Source organism: Taudactylus pleione, unplaced genomic scaffold (assembly GCF_031769625.1).
Source record: "Taudactylus pleione unplaced genomic scaffold, aTauple2 ptg000114l, whole genome shotgun sequence".
In the NCBI taxonomy this organism is placed as follows: Eukaryota; Metazoa; Chordata; class Amphibia; order Anura; family Myobatrachidae; genus Taudactylus; species Taudactylus pleione.
In genome coordinates, this window is record NW_028284516.1 from 10,193,627 (window position 1) to 10,209,721 (window position 16,095).

The window sequence follows — 16,095 nt, forward strand, 5'->3', positions numbered from 1 at the left end:
ATATATACATACATACACACACATATATATATATATATATATATATATACACAGTCAGGTGCATAAATATTGGGACATTGACAGAATTTTCATATTTTGGCCTCTATTCACCACCACAATGGCTTTGAAATGAAACAAACAAGATGTGCTTTAACTGCAGACTTTCAGATTTAATTTGAGGGTAATTACATCCAAATCAGGTGAACGGTGTAGGAATTACAACGGTTTCTATATGTTCCTCCCACTTTTTAAGGGGCCAAAAGTAATGGGACTATCAACTCAAAAGCTATTTCATGGAAAGGTGTGGGCTATTCCCTCGTTATTTCATTATCAATTAAGCAGGTAAAAGGTCCGGAGTTGATTCTAGGTGTGACATTTGCATTTGGAATCAGTTGCTGTCGACTCTCAATATGAGATCCAAAAGAGCTGTCACTATCAGTGAAGCAAGCCATCATTAGGCTGAAAAATCAAAACAAACCCATCAGAGAGATAGCAAAAACATTAGGTGTGGCCAAATCAACTGTTTGGAACATTCTTAAAAAGAAAGACTGCACCAGAGAGCTCAGCAACACCAAAAGACCCGGAAGACAACGGAAAACAACTGTGGTGGATGACAGATGACAGTTGGCCAAATCAATAACACTCTCCAGGAGGTAGATGTATGTGTGTCAAAGTCAACAATCAAGAGTAGACTTCACAAGAGTGAATATAGAGGGTTCACCACAAGATGTAATCCTTTGGTGAGCCTCAAAAACATGAAGACCAGATTAGAGTTTGCCAAACAACATCTAAAAAGCAATTACAGTTCTGGAACAACATCCTATGGACAGATGAGACAAAGATCAACTTGTACCAGAGTTCCCAGAGAAGAGTATGGAGAAGGAAAGGAACTGCTCATGATCCAAAACATACCACCTCATCAGTGAAGCATGGTGGTGGTAGTGTCATGGCGTGGGCATGTATGGCTGCCAATGGAACTGGTTCCCTTGTATTTATTGATGATGTGACTGCTGACAAAAGCAGCAGAATGAATTCTGAAGTGTTTCGGGCAATATTATATGCTCATATTCAGGCAAATGCTTCAGAACTCATTGGACGGCGCTTCACAGTGCAGATGGACAATGACCCGAAGCATACTGCAAAAGCAGCCAAAGAGTTTTTTAAGGCTCAAAAGTGGAATGTTATGCAATGGCCAAGTTAATCCCCTGACCTGAATCCGATTGAGCATGCATTTCACTTGATGAAGACAAAACTGAAGGGAAAATGCCCCAAGAACAACCAGGAACTGAAGACATATGCAGTAAAGGCCTGGCAGAGCATCACCAGGGATGAAACCCAGCGTCTGGTGATGTCTATGCGCTCCAGACTTCATGCTGTAATTGCCTGCAAAGGATTTGCAACAAAGTATTAAAAAGTGAAAGTTAGATTTAGGATTGTTTAGTTTGTCCCATTACTTTTGGCCTCTTAAAAAGTGGGAGGCACATATAGAAACCGTTGTAATTCCTACACCGTTCACCTGATTTGGATGTAATTACCCTCAAATTAAATCTGAAAGTCTGCAGGTAAAGCACATCTTGTTTGTTTCATTTCAAAGCCATTGTGGCGGTGAATAGAGGCCAAAATATGAAAATTCTGTCAATGTCCCAATATTTATGCACCTGACTGTATGTTGTAGAATGGGAATATTATATTCAATACGAAGCAGCTATGTCTTGGCTATCTAAAAGTCAAATGTTACTGTTGCCAGTAACTAATTCCAGATTGTGTTTTAATTGTATCCACATAACTGATACTGTTGCAATTTAGTATCTCAGTGATGATTCCCTGGAGATTCTGAAATAAATGTGTACACCAGCTCTCCTTTAGTTGTTTCTCTTGATGGTAAAGAATGGCCCGTCACAATGATATAGTATAACAGTTATGCCGTTTAAATAGCCTAGTTTATGTCCCCTCAGCTTATCTGCTGTTAATAGTCTCATAAATATGCATACCAATGAACGAGATTCTATCAGTAAACAGTCACTGGCAGCCCGTACTCTGCGCTGTACCTGTAAAGCGGCTGGGACACTTCAGGGGAAGACGGCCTGATGTGATGAACCACCGCGATGTGCAAACGACTCCCGTCTCTTAGTTGTTATGGCGGCGTGGATGATGTAACGGGTAATGGTCAGCAGGGCCGGCCCGAGCCAAAGTTCTCTTGTAAGCGGGAATAGATTTTGGCGCACCTCAGTGGACCTTCATCCTAGCTCACTCATCCCCCCCCCATGGAGCCCCTCGCAGCCCAGCACTCATCACAGCCCCTCACAGCACCCCTCACCATAGCCCCAGTCATCACAACCCCCCTCATCACAGCCCCTCTTACTCCCCTCATCATAACCCCCATATCCCCCTTATCACAGCCCCTCAACATAGTCCCTCTCACTCCCCCTCATCACAGCCCGTCCATCACAGCCCCTCATGTCCCCTCTTCACAGCCCCTCATATCACCCTCATCACAGCCCCTCCATCACAGCCCCTCATATCACCCTCATCACAGCCCCTCCATCACAGCCCCCATATCCCCTCATCACGGCCCCTCATATCCCCTCTTCACATCCCCTCATAACAGCCCCTCCATCACAGGCCCCTCATATTCCCTCTTCACAGCTCCTCAACATAGCCCCTCTCACTCACCTTCATCACTGTCACCTCTATCACAGCCCCTCATATCCCCTGTTCACAGCCCCTCATATTACCCTCGTCACAGCCCCTCCATCACAGCCCCTCATATCCCCTCTTCACAGCCCCATATCCATTCATCACAGCCCCTCAACATAGCCCCTCATATCACCCTCATCACAGTCACCTCCATCACAGCCCCTCATATCCTCTCTTCACAGCCCCTCAACATAGCCCCTTTCACTGCCCCTCATCACAGTCACCTCCATCACAGTCCCCTCCATCACAGTCATCTCCATTACAACACCCCTCCATTACAGCCCCTCCATTACAGTCCCCCTCCATCACAGTCACCTCCATTACAACACCCCTCCATCACAGCCCCTCCATTACAGTCCCGCTCCATTACAGCCCCTCCATCACAGCACCCCTCCATCACATCCCCTTACTCAGACTTACTTGCTGGCTCCAACAGCGGCAGCAGAGGACTGGCTGGCAGTGACGTCAGCGGTCGCCCTCCTGAGCGTGAGGCGCGCCTGCATTGGCAGCTGTGTCACAGTGATAGTCTGCCCGGAGGCACAATACCCATTACCTGGCTGCTCCCCCTCCCACGTCGTTTTCAGTGCAGCCAGCACTGCTCGGATCTGATCTCCAAAGTGATGCCAGCTTCATCACTCTATAGATGAGAGGGTAGGAGAGCGGTCCCTCCTCCCCCTCCAGCAGGGATTCGAGCCTCCGGGCCAGGTGAATGCCGCGGCGCCCTCCTCAGTCTGCTAGTGCTCTACGCAGCCGCCTACCCAGTGTATAGGTCGGGCCGGCCCTGATGGTCAGCAGTCAGTGACCACATGTACCAATGCTGTTGTCACTGTCGGCTCCCGCTCCACAGCAGCCTGATGGTATAGAGTCTGCGGCGGGTATAAAACTTGTGTGGATCACTTGTTGATTGCCGAGTAATAGTCAGTGGTAGGCAGCTGGACACAGATCGAATATCCGGTGTTCCTGTTGGAGAGCAGCAATGCGTTTCGGCTACCACCATAGCCTTTTTCAAGCTTGAATGCTCTCCTCTATCCATAATGCAGTTTAAATAGCACAAGGACAAAGATGATTGGACAATTAGTTAATCACATTTAACTACCAGTGGTCTCAAATATTCAGCTGAGGAACTCCTAATCAATCTCATTTGACCTGAAATCACAGTACTTCAACTGATCTAAGTTATTTTAAACAAACAATATATATCTCTCTCATTGACATAGCAGTACGCAATAAAACATAAAAAATAATTACCGTATATACTCGAGTATAAGCTGAGTTTTTCAGCACATTTTTTGTGCTAAAAAAGCACTCCCTTGGCTTATACTCGAGTCATGCCCGCATGGTATGCAGCTGAGTAGCGTACCATGCGGGCCACGGCTGCACCACGTGTGTAGCGCTGACCGGATGGAGTTCGGTCAGCACTACACACTGCCAAATACACAGCCACCGGAGCCAGCAGCTGTGTGTTTGTTGTAATCAGCAGCCGATGAGAGTCTGTCAGACTCTCATCGGCTGCTGCTGCTCCCACTATGGGAGCCATCTTCTGGCTCCCGCAGTGGGTAATGGGAGAGACGTCATGACGACGTTTCTCCCATAATGCAAAGCGGCCGGAGGAGCTGATAGCAGCAGCGGGACCAGGATCGGGGTTTCAGGTAAGTGTTTTTTTATTTTTATTAGGACTACTGAGGGCACTACCAGGGGGGATTACTTCTGGGGGCACTACCAGGGGGGGATTACTTCTAGGGGGCACTACCAGGGGGAATTACTTCTGGGGGCACTACCAGGGGGGATTACTACTGGGGGCACTACCAGGGGGGATTACTACTGGGGGCACTACCAGCTGCTGCATTTCCCACCCTAGGCTTATACTCGAGTCAATACGTTTTCCCAGTTTTTGGGGGTAAAATTAGGTACCTCGGCTTATATTCGGGTCGACTTATACTTGAGTATATACGGTATACACAGATAATCTTTTAGTGTAATGATTAATTAGTATACCACACATTTTGAATATAAATATAAATTAAAAACAGCATATATAAATAATAACTATTTTAACCTAATGTCCCAACAAAAATATGACATAGCATTATCAAATAGTTACCTATAACAGTTACAGAGAGAGGATTAGATTCACAGATATCTATTTAGCTCATATTGAGCATATTATTCTAAAACACACCAGCTAAATGGTGTAGAAGAGAGTAATTTAAAACTTTTTTATTTTAACTAACATGGTCATTATTAATATTATTATAGGCCTCAAGAACCAAGAAGGAGCTTAAGGACTCAATTTGAAGGGCACCCACTATTTGTTTTAGTACCTCACTAACAGAAAGCCATTTTAATAATAGAGGTAGATAATATATAAGAAGAAGAGAAAAAGAGAAAAAAAAGAAATGGTAGTAAAAACCAAATATATATTATAATCACAAATTATGCAGAAACTGCCAGTAGAAAAACCCCTGTACTGTATGTCCCTCTTGCTAATAGCAATCCTATTTAGAATCATTACTCATGTAGGTCTAGTATATCCAATAGCAACAGCAATAATATAGTGTTTTGTATTTGGTTTTAGTCTAGCATATTGTTACAAGTCCAGTCCAGGACTTGTCTCCTGCCAGTATTCCTCCTGCTCCTGACCATGCTTCTAGGTTGCCGGTTGCTAGGAGACCCAGACGTCAGAGGATTTCACATGTTTCCTCCTAGTGTTGCCTGATTGGCACCTGATCCTATTTGAACTTCCTGGACTGTCGCCGCCCTGTCTGCTATAGAGTTTTCTACTCACCTGCTTTTAAGTGACCCAAGTACCCTGGGTCCAAGCAACGCTGTCTCCAGGGCCCTCCAGGCCATACAGCTATCCTGCTTCTATACCACGTTTCAAGTAACGCTGTCTGCAGGCCCCTCCAGGCCATACAGCTATCCTGCTTCTATACTACGGTTCAAGCATCGCTGTCTACAGAGCCTCCAGGCCATACAGCTATCCTGCTTCTATACCATGGTTCAAGCATCACTGTCTACTTAGCCCTCCAGGCCATACAGCTATCCTGCTTCTATACCATGGTTCAAGCATCACTGTCTACAGAGCCCTGCAGGCTATACAGCTATCCTGCTTCTATACCACGGTTCAAGCATCGCTGTCTACAGAGCCTCCAGGCCATACTGCTATTCTGCTTCTATACCACGGTTCAAGCATCGCTGTCTGCTGAGCCCTCCAGGCCATACAGCTATTCTGCTTCTAAACCACGTTTCTAGCTATGCTGTCTACTAGGCCCTTCAGGCCATACAGCAATCCTACTTCAACACCATGTTTCAAGCACCGCTGTCTACTAGGCCTTTCAGGCCAAACAGCAATCCTGCTTCAACACCACGTTTCAAGCACCGCTGTCTACTAGGCCCTCCAGGCCATACAGCAATCCTGCTTCAACATCACGTTTCAAGCACCACTATCTACTAGGCCCTCCTGGCCATACAGCAATCCTGCTTCTACACCAGGTTTCAAGCATCGCTGTCTGCTAGGCCCTTCAGGCCATACTGCAATCCTGCTTCTATACCAGGTTTCAAGCATCGCTGTCTACTAGGCCCTCCAGGCCATCCAGCAATCCTGCTTCTTCACCACGTTTCAAGCATTGCTGTCTACTAGGCCCTCCAGCAATCCTGCTTCTTCACCACGTTTCAAGCATTGCTGTCTACTAGGCCTCCTAGCCATTTAACAACTTTAGTTTGGACTGTAAACCTACAGTATATTCTATTGACTGTCCTATGGTTTCAGCTCTTTATTGCACCATTGACATGTGTTTTCACTGGTCCATCATATCATTTATTTAGTAAACTGCCATGATTTAACTATACTTCTTGTGTTTGTTCTTCGATGTGCCACGTATCTCCAACACCTCCATCTCGGTCCTAGCAATTGCTAGAGGATCGTAACACATATTTATTATTATTATTGTTACTTAGGTAGACCTTCCCCAGATGGTGCAAACAACGATATCCAGTTTAATAGACAAGAACCCCTACATAAACAAGGATAAACACATAAATATAAATACAGCAGATAGATAATCTAGGGATAGAGCCCCAGACATGTTGTGAAAACTCATGTGGAGGATGTGTAGGGGGTCATGATCGCTCCATTTACCAGTCAGTGAATATAGAGCAATGACAACCCGCACCACATCCTCAACCAAGGATTCTATTCATTAAATTCCAGTGCTTCATTTAGATTGTCTGGAGATAGTGTTTGAAGTCTGAAAATCCATTTGGATTCAGCTTCACATAATCTCTTGAATCTATCACCACCTCTTGTGGTTTTGCCTATGCTCTCTATCCCTATGACCCTTAAACATGTGGGATTGTTCTGATGGACCTCAGAAAAGTGTCTCTAGACACTGTGTGTCTCCAGGCCTTTAAGTACATTGAGCCTGTGTTCACGGAAACGTTCTTTGAGTGTTCTTGTTGTGCGACCTACATATTGTGCAGGGCAGTCACAACTTAATACATACAAAACATAAGTACAGTAGCTGTTGATGTCAAAGATAGTACCCATTCTCACTGATGATACTTTGTTGCGCTTATTAATAATAAGTCTACAAGTTAGACATCTTGTATGATTACCGTTTAGGTTTGTTTGGGAGCCAAGTTCAGTTCTCATTGTACCATTGTTTTTATTATTAAAGGTGCTTGGAGCCAAAAGACTTTTCAACTTTCTGTTCTTTTTGAAAACTACACTCGGTTTGGGGAATTAGTTACTGGTAACAGTAACATTTGACGTTTAGATAGCCAAGGCATAGCTGCTTCGTATTGGATTTATTATTCCCATTCTACAACATATGTAGAGAGTCTGATCAACTCTTTTCTACTGTTGGATACTTCAAAAATATTTTTATATAATGGGAATTCAATTCACTCATATTGTATATCTGACTAGACATTTCAACTTATGAAATACAATAGGTCAATCCAATATAAGATATTTATTAAACATCAACTACAATTACAATAAGTATGAATGAAAGAATGGAGGACACGCCGTGCAAGCAAGATGAACATTCTATCTAACAATGGGGGGGGATCATTGTCAATTAACCTAGTTAAATACCATGATGTAAATGAAAAACACTGAACAAGTAATGGTGCATACACACGGTCAGATTTTTCCTTCAGATATGAACGATAACGATTTAAAAATCGTTCAGTCGTTCATATCTGAAGGAAAATCGTTCATATCTGACATGCCTGAACGATGGACGATCAACGATGCGCGTTCCCGATGGTCAGATAACGATTTCTGACATCTGATGTGTTTGCAGTCAGACTTGGACGATTCCATTCATTTTAATGCAGTCAAAAATCGTTCAATCGTTCAAATCGTTCAAATCGTTCAAAACTGGTCAAATCGTCCAAATCGTTCAAATCGTTTAATCGTTCAGTCGTTCATCTGACAAATCTGACAAGTCTGACAAATCTGACCGTGTGTATGCTCCATAATTGTTGAGTCTGTGTAGGGAGAATAGAAATGTAGCTCTCCCAAACTTTAGCTACTCTAGACTTCGATAAAGAAGCCTCCAGCCAGTCCATACGAAGCAAATAAAATAGTTTCTCTAGAAATAAAGAAAAAGGGGGTTCACCAGACTGTCTTCTCCATACTATTTAACATAATTTTTTGGCCCTAATATTTTCTGTAGAGTACTAATTAAAAGAATGACTTACTTAAAATCTTCTTCTGGACACAAAAATAGTTAGCCCTCCTACTTAATAGACAGGCAGCCAATCAGGTGCGGCCTCTCACCTATAGCTTTATTGGAATGTCTATTTTTTTATTATTATACCTGCCAAGGCAGCAGAAACTAGATGTGGATTCAGCTACTTCGTCATTAAGGAAGAGGTCTGAAATACTCGTCATTTATCGTGTGGTTGAAAGTGAAGTTTTGTAAACCACCATTCATAAATCGCACAGTTTGTATACTTGCCATTAGAAATAATCAGGATGCCATTAGAATAAAAAATGTTTTTGCATTTTAGAAAGCTGATATTTTTAAACCCGCGCATAAAATCTCCAAAAAAATGTAAACCACACTTTGATAAATGTCCCCTTAGACGTATTCAGGGGAACATTTGTGTCCCTGAATTCCCAAGTATATCACTGGAACAGACCTTTTCTGGCAGTACAGTTCCAATGTATACAGCACGCTCTCCAAATGACAATTACAGATGTGATTTAAGTCTTACATATGGTAGCCCGATGGCTATTACGTAAGTGAAACTTTTATAGTACAGTGAAAATCAAATTTTCTGACACTATTAGCTCCAGAGTAATCTAGATCTAAATCATAGTTGTCGACCTTTTGGCTACCTCCTGCGGAAGGAGGCAGCCAGGTCGGCATTGCAGGGGGCATGGCTCAGCAGAGATGGGAGGGTTTGGGGTGGGGCTTGGCTGATGTGGGCGGGTCTGAGGCGCGATGACGTGATCGCATCACTGTACACAATGCTGAGATTAATGGTGCAATGTCTCCATCTGAACATGGCGCCCTGTGTCAGTGCTATTGTGTCTTTAGATGCAGTCGCTGTCAGTGACATGCCCGGTCTGTCTAACCACCCCTTGTTACCCCTCAGGATTGCCCATTGAAATTCACGGCTTTTGCTTCCAAATTTGTCATTGGGAAGCATGTGCAGTGCAACTCGGATGCCTACGCAGACTTTAACATCACCCGTTTGCGTGCAGTATCGCCATTACTTGCAATCTATGAATCAGGCCCATTGAGTTTTTCATAGATGGGGGGGGCTAGATCTACTATAGAACACAGAAAAGGAAAAAGAAGGGCTTGTTGCTGGGGCACTCTTTAGATAAATATTCACATGTAGTATAAACATAAAATATTACCTTTAATAAACACAATTAAAACTACAAGGGCCCCCTCGCTACACAAAATTATTTGCAAAAAGTTATCACAAAAATTAATGATATAAATCTATATGTAATGTGGCGAAAATATTAGATTAAAGGTAATCAATCTCCTACAACCTTATAATCGGTATCTAATTATCATATTAATTAAAAGAAGATATTGTGTAGGAACATAAATACCCTAATAGCCCTGATAGTATAACAAAATCATAATTTGCTGGTTTACCAAACCAATGGATATGTGGGAACAAAGATGTACAAATGCTACGCTGTGTTACCACTGTGTCCCAATCCACCTCCTATGTTCTTCTGCCAGATCTCTACATCATGGGTCAAATTAATTAGGATGTCTAGTTTTTAAAATGGGTATATGCCATGTTGGGCGAAAATATTGTTCCTACACATTGGGGTGTATTTACTAGAGTGCTGGATTTTAGAAGTAGAGTTGTTGCCCATAGCAACCAATCCGGTTTTAGTTATCTCCTAGAAGGCGCTAGATAAATAATAAGTAGAATCTAACTGGTTGCTATGGGCAACATCTCCACTTCTGAAAACCCACACTTTAGTAAATATACCCCATTGTGTGCTTTTGGTTCTGTGCTTATAATGAGGGTATACTTCCTCCTCGTTATATTGGATATGAGGGGAGAGGTTGTGAGGATCTTAGGCCTCCTTAGATTTAGAAGTACTCCGAACCAGTGATTTTGGTTTTAGTTTTTAATTTCTTATTTGATTCGTGCAAAATGTTTGTCTATATGCATTTAATATTGTTTTGTTTTTCTCTTCCATTTCATGTGATGTTTATTTTACCACATTTAGATCCACACTGAAGAATGTCTGTCATTTCATACTTTTGTGACCCTTACATCTGTAGATCTGTATAGTGTTAATTTTTTAATCTTTTTTTCTCACTGGTGTATGTAATTATCCAGTGTTTTTGAATGTAGAATGCCGCCTCTTGCTGTTTCAGAATGGTTTATTAATGCTGAAGCAAGAACCATTAAGTATTTGTTGGTGGTAATTAAGAAAATAATGTATACACTCATTTGTTTTTTTACACTTTATTGCAATTTCAGTATAAAAAACAAAATTTTTTTTGACCATTTTAAGGTAGTTTTGGGTGGAATTCAATTGTTTTTGCACGCCCATCGGAGCAATACAATTGTTTCTACCGACGAGCGTGAATGATTAATTTCTGCTTGCACACTCCTAAGGTGGAAAATTGTTGAAAAGTCCCTCTGTTGGGTGGCCAAACTATCATTTGGGTGTGCTAAGCGGACTTCAGATGGATTTAGCTGCTTTACGCATGTAAACCCGGTCTATTTGGCTGCGACATGCTCGAAAAACTAAAACAATTGATATCGCCCAGTCAGTTTAGACGGGCAATCAGGCGCGCATTACCTATTAAATTCTCAACTATATTTGCTGTGTCAGAAGGAGTAAGCAGCCTAAAAGTATCTTGTGAAACTTCTGGCTACTGCAGAAAAAATGATTGATATTGATGTTGGAATGGAACCCTTCTTTTATAACATTACCATCGGACTCTCAAATCATAAATATTGCACTCACATGACAACAATCACATTTGTGCCTTAAATGATAAGAAGGTTTTTCTGATGGGAATGTGGTACTCTCTTTCCTTGTCCATCTGTGTGAGGCTTAGTAACTAGATACCAGTGTTACACCAACGCATTTCTCCACACACATCTTTCTCATGGTAGTAGTGTTTGGGCTGTGTTTGTGTTCCCATACACTACCTAAGCCCAGATCCTATATATCAGAATCCTTCAGCCTCCAAACCCGAACCATAGTCTAGGCAAAAAGGATAAAAGACTACACAGTCTACATCAAAACATCATAATCTCAGGTGATAGACTTAAAGATGTATTAAATACAAAAAGGTATAATAAAAACATCTATTAAAATAACATCAGATATGCAAATGAGTGGATATGTTAAACTAAATGAAGTATACCATCACTACGTATATGATCATGATAATTCTGTAGGATAAATTCTGTGTATAATTGAGGTCTGAATATTATAGTTTAGAGTGTTGATAGTGGAGTGTGCTACCGTGCAGACTCCATGTTTAATGTACCTCCAGGGAGGCTTCATTCCCTGATCCAAGATGGTCGCCGAAGTCAGTACTGTACATGCACAGCACCATCATGTTACTGTGAGATAGTGACACAATGGCAGACGGACATCTGCTACTTAGCTCTGAGAGGCCTGGAGGTATATTTACAAAAGGTCAATTTTGTGGCGATTTTTATGCCGATTTTAATCAACTGATATCGACTCAATCACCTGTATATAAACCACTGCCAAAAACGCTTGTTTACTTACATTCGCTTTTGATTTCAAAACCAATGTTAGTCAGATTTAGCAAGTGTAATTGCATTTGGTTTTTAACTTTCTTTTCTTTTCTTTTCAAAGCCGAATAAAAATCAATTATAAACACATCTAAAAAAGAAGCATGAACATATCACTATGATCTTTGCATGCTTCTTATTGTTCAAAGCACCTAAATAGTTAATAAATCAAAACATTGTGGGGTCCCCTCTAAATCCATAACCACCCCTTCAAATTCACCTTTTAGTGTAGTCTTGTCATGGAAAATCGTGGGAAAAACTTGCGTGAGGTGCTCCTATTTTCCATTAACCAGCACTAGACTGAACCAGCTAGGGTGCTATTGGCGCATGAGGGAGACGATCAGCATGGGGTCTCCTTGCCAAACCATTAACCAGCCCCAAACTGGTCAGCAAAGGGCTGGCAATCAAATGGGGACCCTACCCAAAAAATAGGGGTCCCCCTCTCAAGCATTAACCAGCCCTGGGCTTAAATGAAGTAGTAGTATTGTTGTTCAATGTGGAACTACAGGTACCAGCAAGCCTGCCCTGCAGACCTTGTAGGACCACAAGTGCCAGCAGGCCGGTGGCACCTGTATGCCCACTGTGAAAAAAATATTAAACAAAAAACAGTACATGGACACCGAATATTGTATTCCTTTATTACACATTAAGTCACTCACCCGCTTCTTGGTAAAATAAAAAAATGGATGAGAGACAAAATGGGCAAGACCCCACTCAGGCAATCAGTGGCCGCTGCCATGAAAACCCTTCGCTGATTGGCTGAAAGCGGCCCCTGTCATGGAACTGTTGATGCTCTCAGCCAGTCATCGATTCTTCATTGAAGTCAATGGATCTGACCACGATTGACCTTTCTTTATATCGTGGTGGCAACAGTCACTGCATGCTGCGTATCCTTGGGATTTTGTATGTTTTTTTTATTTTACCAAGACGTTTAGACTACTACCTGGAGAAGGGGACTGACCTCCAGGAAGTAGGTAAGTATGTAGTGGATGAGTGAGTGTATAAATGTGTAATAAAGGAATGCAATATTCGATGTTCATATACTGTGTTTGGTTTAATTTTTTTTTTCACAGTGGGCGTACAGGTGTCTGTGGCTTACTGGCAAGTGCTGCAGGGCAGGCTTGCTGGAATCTGTAGTCCCACTGTGAAGAACAATATCAATATTTCATTTAACCCATAACAACCCATAACACCTGCACCCACTGGCCAGGGGTGCAGGGAAGAGCCCTGGGCTGCTGGGTAGCAAGGGGCATCCCATTTTTTTTGGGGGGGGAGGGGTGTCCCCACTTTCCGGGTGATTGTTAGTCCTGAGCCAACCAGTTTGGGGCTGATTAATGGTTTGGCAAGGAGACCCCACACTGTGGACCTGTGTGCGGTCAGTCTGAATGAGGGGAGGACGTCTTGAATTTTCAAGACGTCCTCCTTTGCGGTGGTTAACACCCACAGCCTTACGACCGCCTAAGGTGATGGTCGCGATGGTCAAGACCATCGCGACCATCGGGGCTTACGACGAGACCCTAGGGTAGGGGTCTCCCTTGTCGTAAGCCCCGGAGACCTTTCGGCTCTGTCTGAGCTGGAAGCTCTCCACTAACATCACTAGTGATGTCAGTGGGGCCGCCCCCAAACGGTAGGCGTTCCCATTTTGGCTGCCACCCCCCCGCCCGCCTTCCAAACGGGGCGAGCTGTCAATCAACATTGACAGCTCGCCCCCTTTGGATCGAGACTCGCTACGACCGGCGCTGTCGGTCGTAGCGGGTCTCACGCATGCGCACGACGGCGCCGGCACCGTCGTGCGCATGCTCTGTGGGGGGCATCGACCCGGTCCGAGCGCATCGGCGCTAACGACCGGTCTGAATGACCCCCTGTGTGTCTTCCTGCTGTGCAATCACCAAACCCCCCCGATTTTCCATGACCAGCCCAGGCTAAAAGGTCCAGGGTAGGTCATGTATTTAGGGGGGACCCCACGCCGTTTTGTTTTTTGATTTGTAACTATATAGGTACTTTTAACTCTAAGAAGCATGCAGAGATCATAGTGATATGTGCATGCTTCTCGCAAAATCAACTGCCTCAGGTAGGTGTAATGTTTGAGGTGATTTGAAAGTTGAATTTGAAGGTGATTTTTATTCGATTTCCGATTCTGACTGTTCGATTTTGGTCATGATATGATTTTATAGTCGATTTTATTTTCGATTTTGCCTTTAGTAAATCCCAATTTGCAAAATCTTTCGAAAATCGACTAGAAATACACCAAAATTGAGCTTTAGCAAATATGGTTTATTAAGTTATCATTACCACTGTTCCAGCATCCTGCACCCACAAGTTGTATACAGTCATGGCGGGTGATCTGCATCACTCTCAACTTCGCTCCATCTAAACCAGTGTATCACAGTGAGTACAGCTATAAGTCACCTATCCTTCAATAAACCAACATATTGGTTAAGCAACTGGGATGTCTGTAGTGATAAGGCATTCCGCTGGTGTGTACATAAATTTGCCATACCACTGTATCTGTACACATGCATTTCCAACAGGTCATGGGCCCAAACACACAAGTATAAAATATACAGGTCCCAAGCTCCTAGAACACCCACAGCAGCACACAGGAGCTATCTTAAGCACATGCAAGACACAGATGGCTACAGGACACAGAGGACAACACAAAATGTTTCCAGTGCAGTGTGTCGGCACAGAAGCTAGTCAGTGCACAAGCGCTGCATAAAACACAGAGTGAATACAGCACAGTGGGCCTATTTCAGAGCGCTCGCTCTGAATCAGGGCTTTTTTTTTTTTTTTTGGTGCGGTCTCCTGGCCGCTCGCATAGCTGTGGGTGCTATCCGAGCGGCCAGGATGATGGTCGCGATGGTCAAGACCATCGGGGCTTGCGGCGAGACCTTTGTGGTAGGGTCTTGTCTGCCACAAGCCCCAGAGAGCTTCCGGCTCTAACAGAGCCGGAAGCTCTCCCACTGACATAACTGGTGATGTCAGTGGGGCCGCCCACAAACGGCAGGCGTTCGCTTGGGAACGCGTCCGTTTGTGAAGCCACCCCCCCGCCACGCCTACAAAACGGGGTGATTTGCCGCCCCTTTTGTAGTGAGCCACAGAGCGAGAGAATTTCTCTCTCGCTCCGGAGCTTGCGCACGCAGAGCCCACCATCGACACGCTTGCGAGCGCTCAAGCGCTTGCGGGCGGGTCTGAATCGGGCCCAGTGTTTCAAGCGCAGTGTGTCAGTACAGACTGATTAGTATGAATCAGGGCCGTCCTTCTTGTTTTTCAGAACGGCCTCCTGGCTGCTCGCATAGCTGTGGGTGGCCACCCACAGCTATAGCGAGCAGCCAGGAAGATGGTCGCGATGGTTAAGCCCACTCGCGAGCATAGCGCTTGCAAGCAGGTCTGAATCAGGCCCTTAGTCCCGATCACAGTGGCTGGTTCGCGCACGTGCATCGCAGAAAACAACAATCGGCCGATTGCATGCATAATTGCAGTTGCGATCCGTAATGAATCAGACCCAGAAGCTGCATAAATATAGCTGCAATATACATAAAGGAGCTGCACCCATGATGAGGTTTATATATTTGAAAGGTGGAGAAAATTATACAACCTGGAAGTTTGCTATGGAAATGCAATTGAATTGTGAAAGTTGTGGAAGGCCACTATAGACCCAGTTACAGGTGCAAGCCCAGACAACATAGAGAAAGCCATGAAAACTATAGGCTTAAGTGTAGATCTTTTATGCATGGAAAGATGTCAACAAATGACATGTGGACAGCAATGCAGACAGAAACCAAGATGGAGGTCTCATATGGAGATTTAATTTAAGACATGTATTGTACAACACAAAGTTATGTGAATGCAGCAGTATGAGTGACTACATTAACAAAAAGATGTAAGTTTCTCAGCAGTTAACGACTGTTGGAGTGCAAGTAGACGATAGAGATTGCTACAGCAATGTTACATAATTTAACGCATGAGTTTGACTTCCTAGTGTTGGCGTTGTAGGCAAACACAGCAAAATTAATCACAGACACAGTTACAACAAAGTTATTACTGGTCCAAGAACTTGTATCATGTGAGTCAAGTGCTGAGACTACTGCATTGCACACAAAAAAGTGAAACATTCAG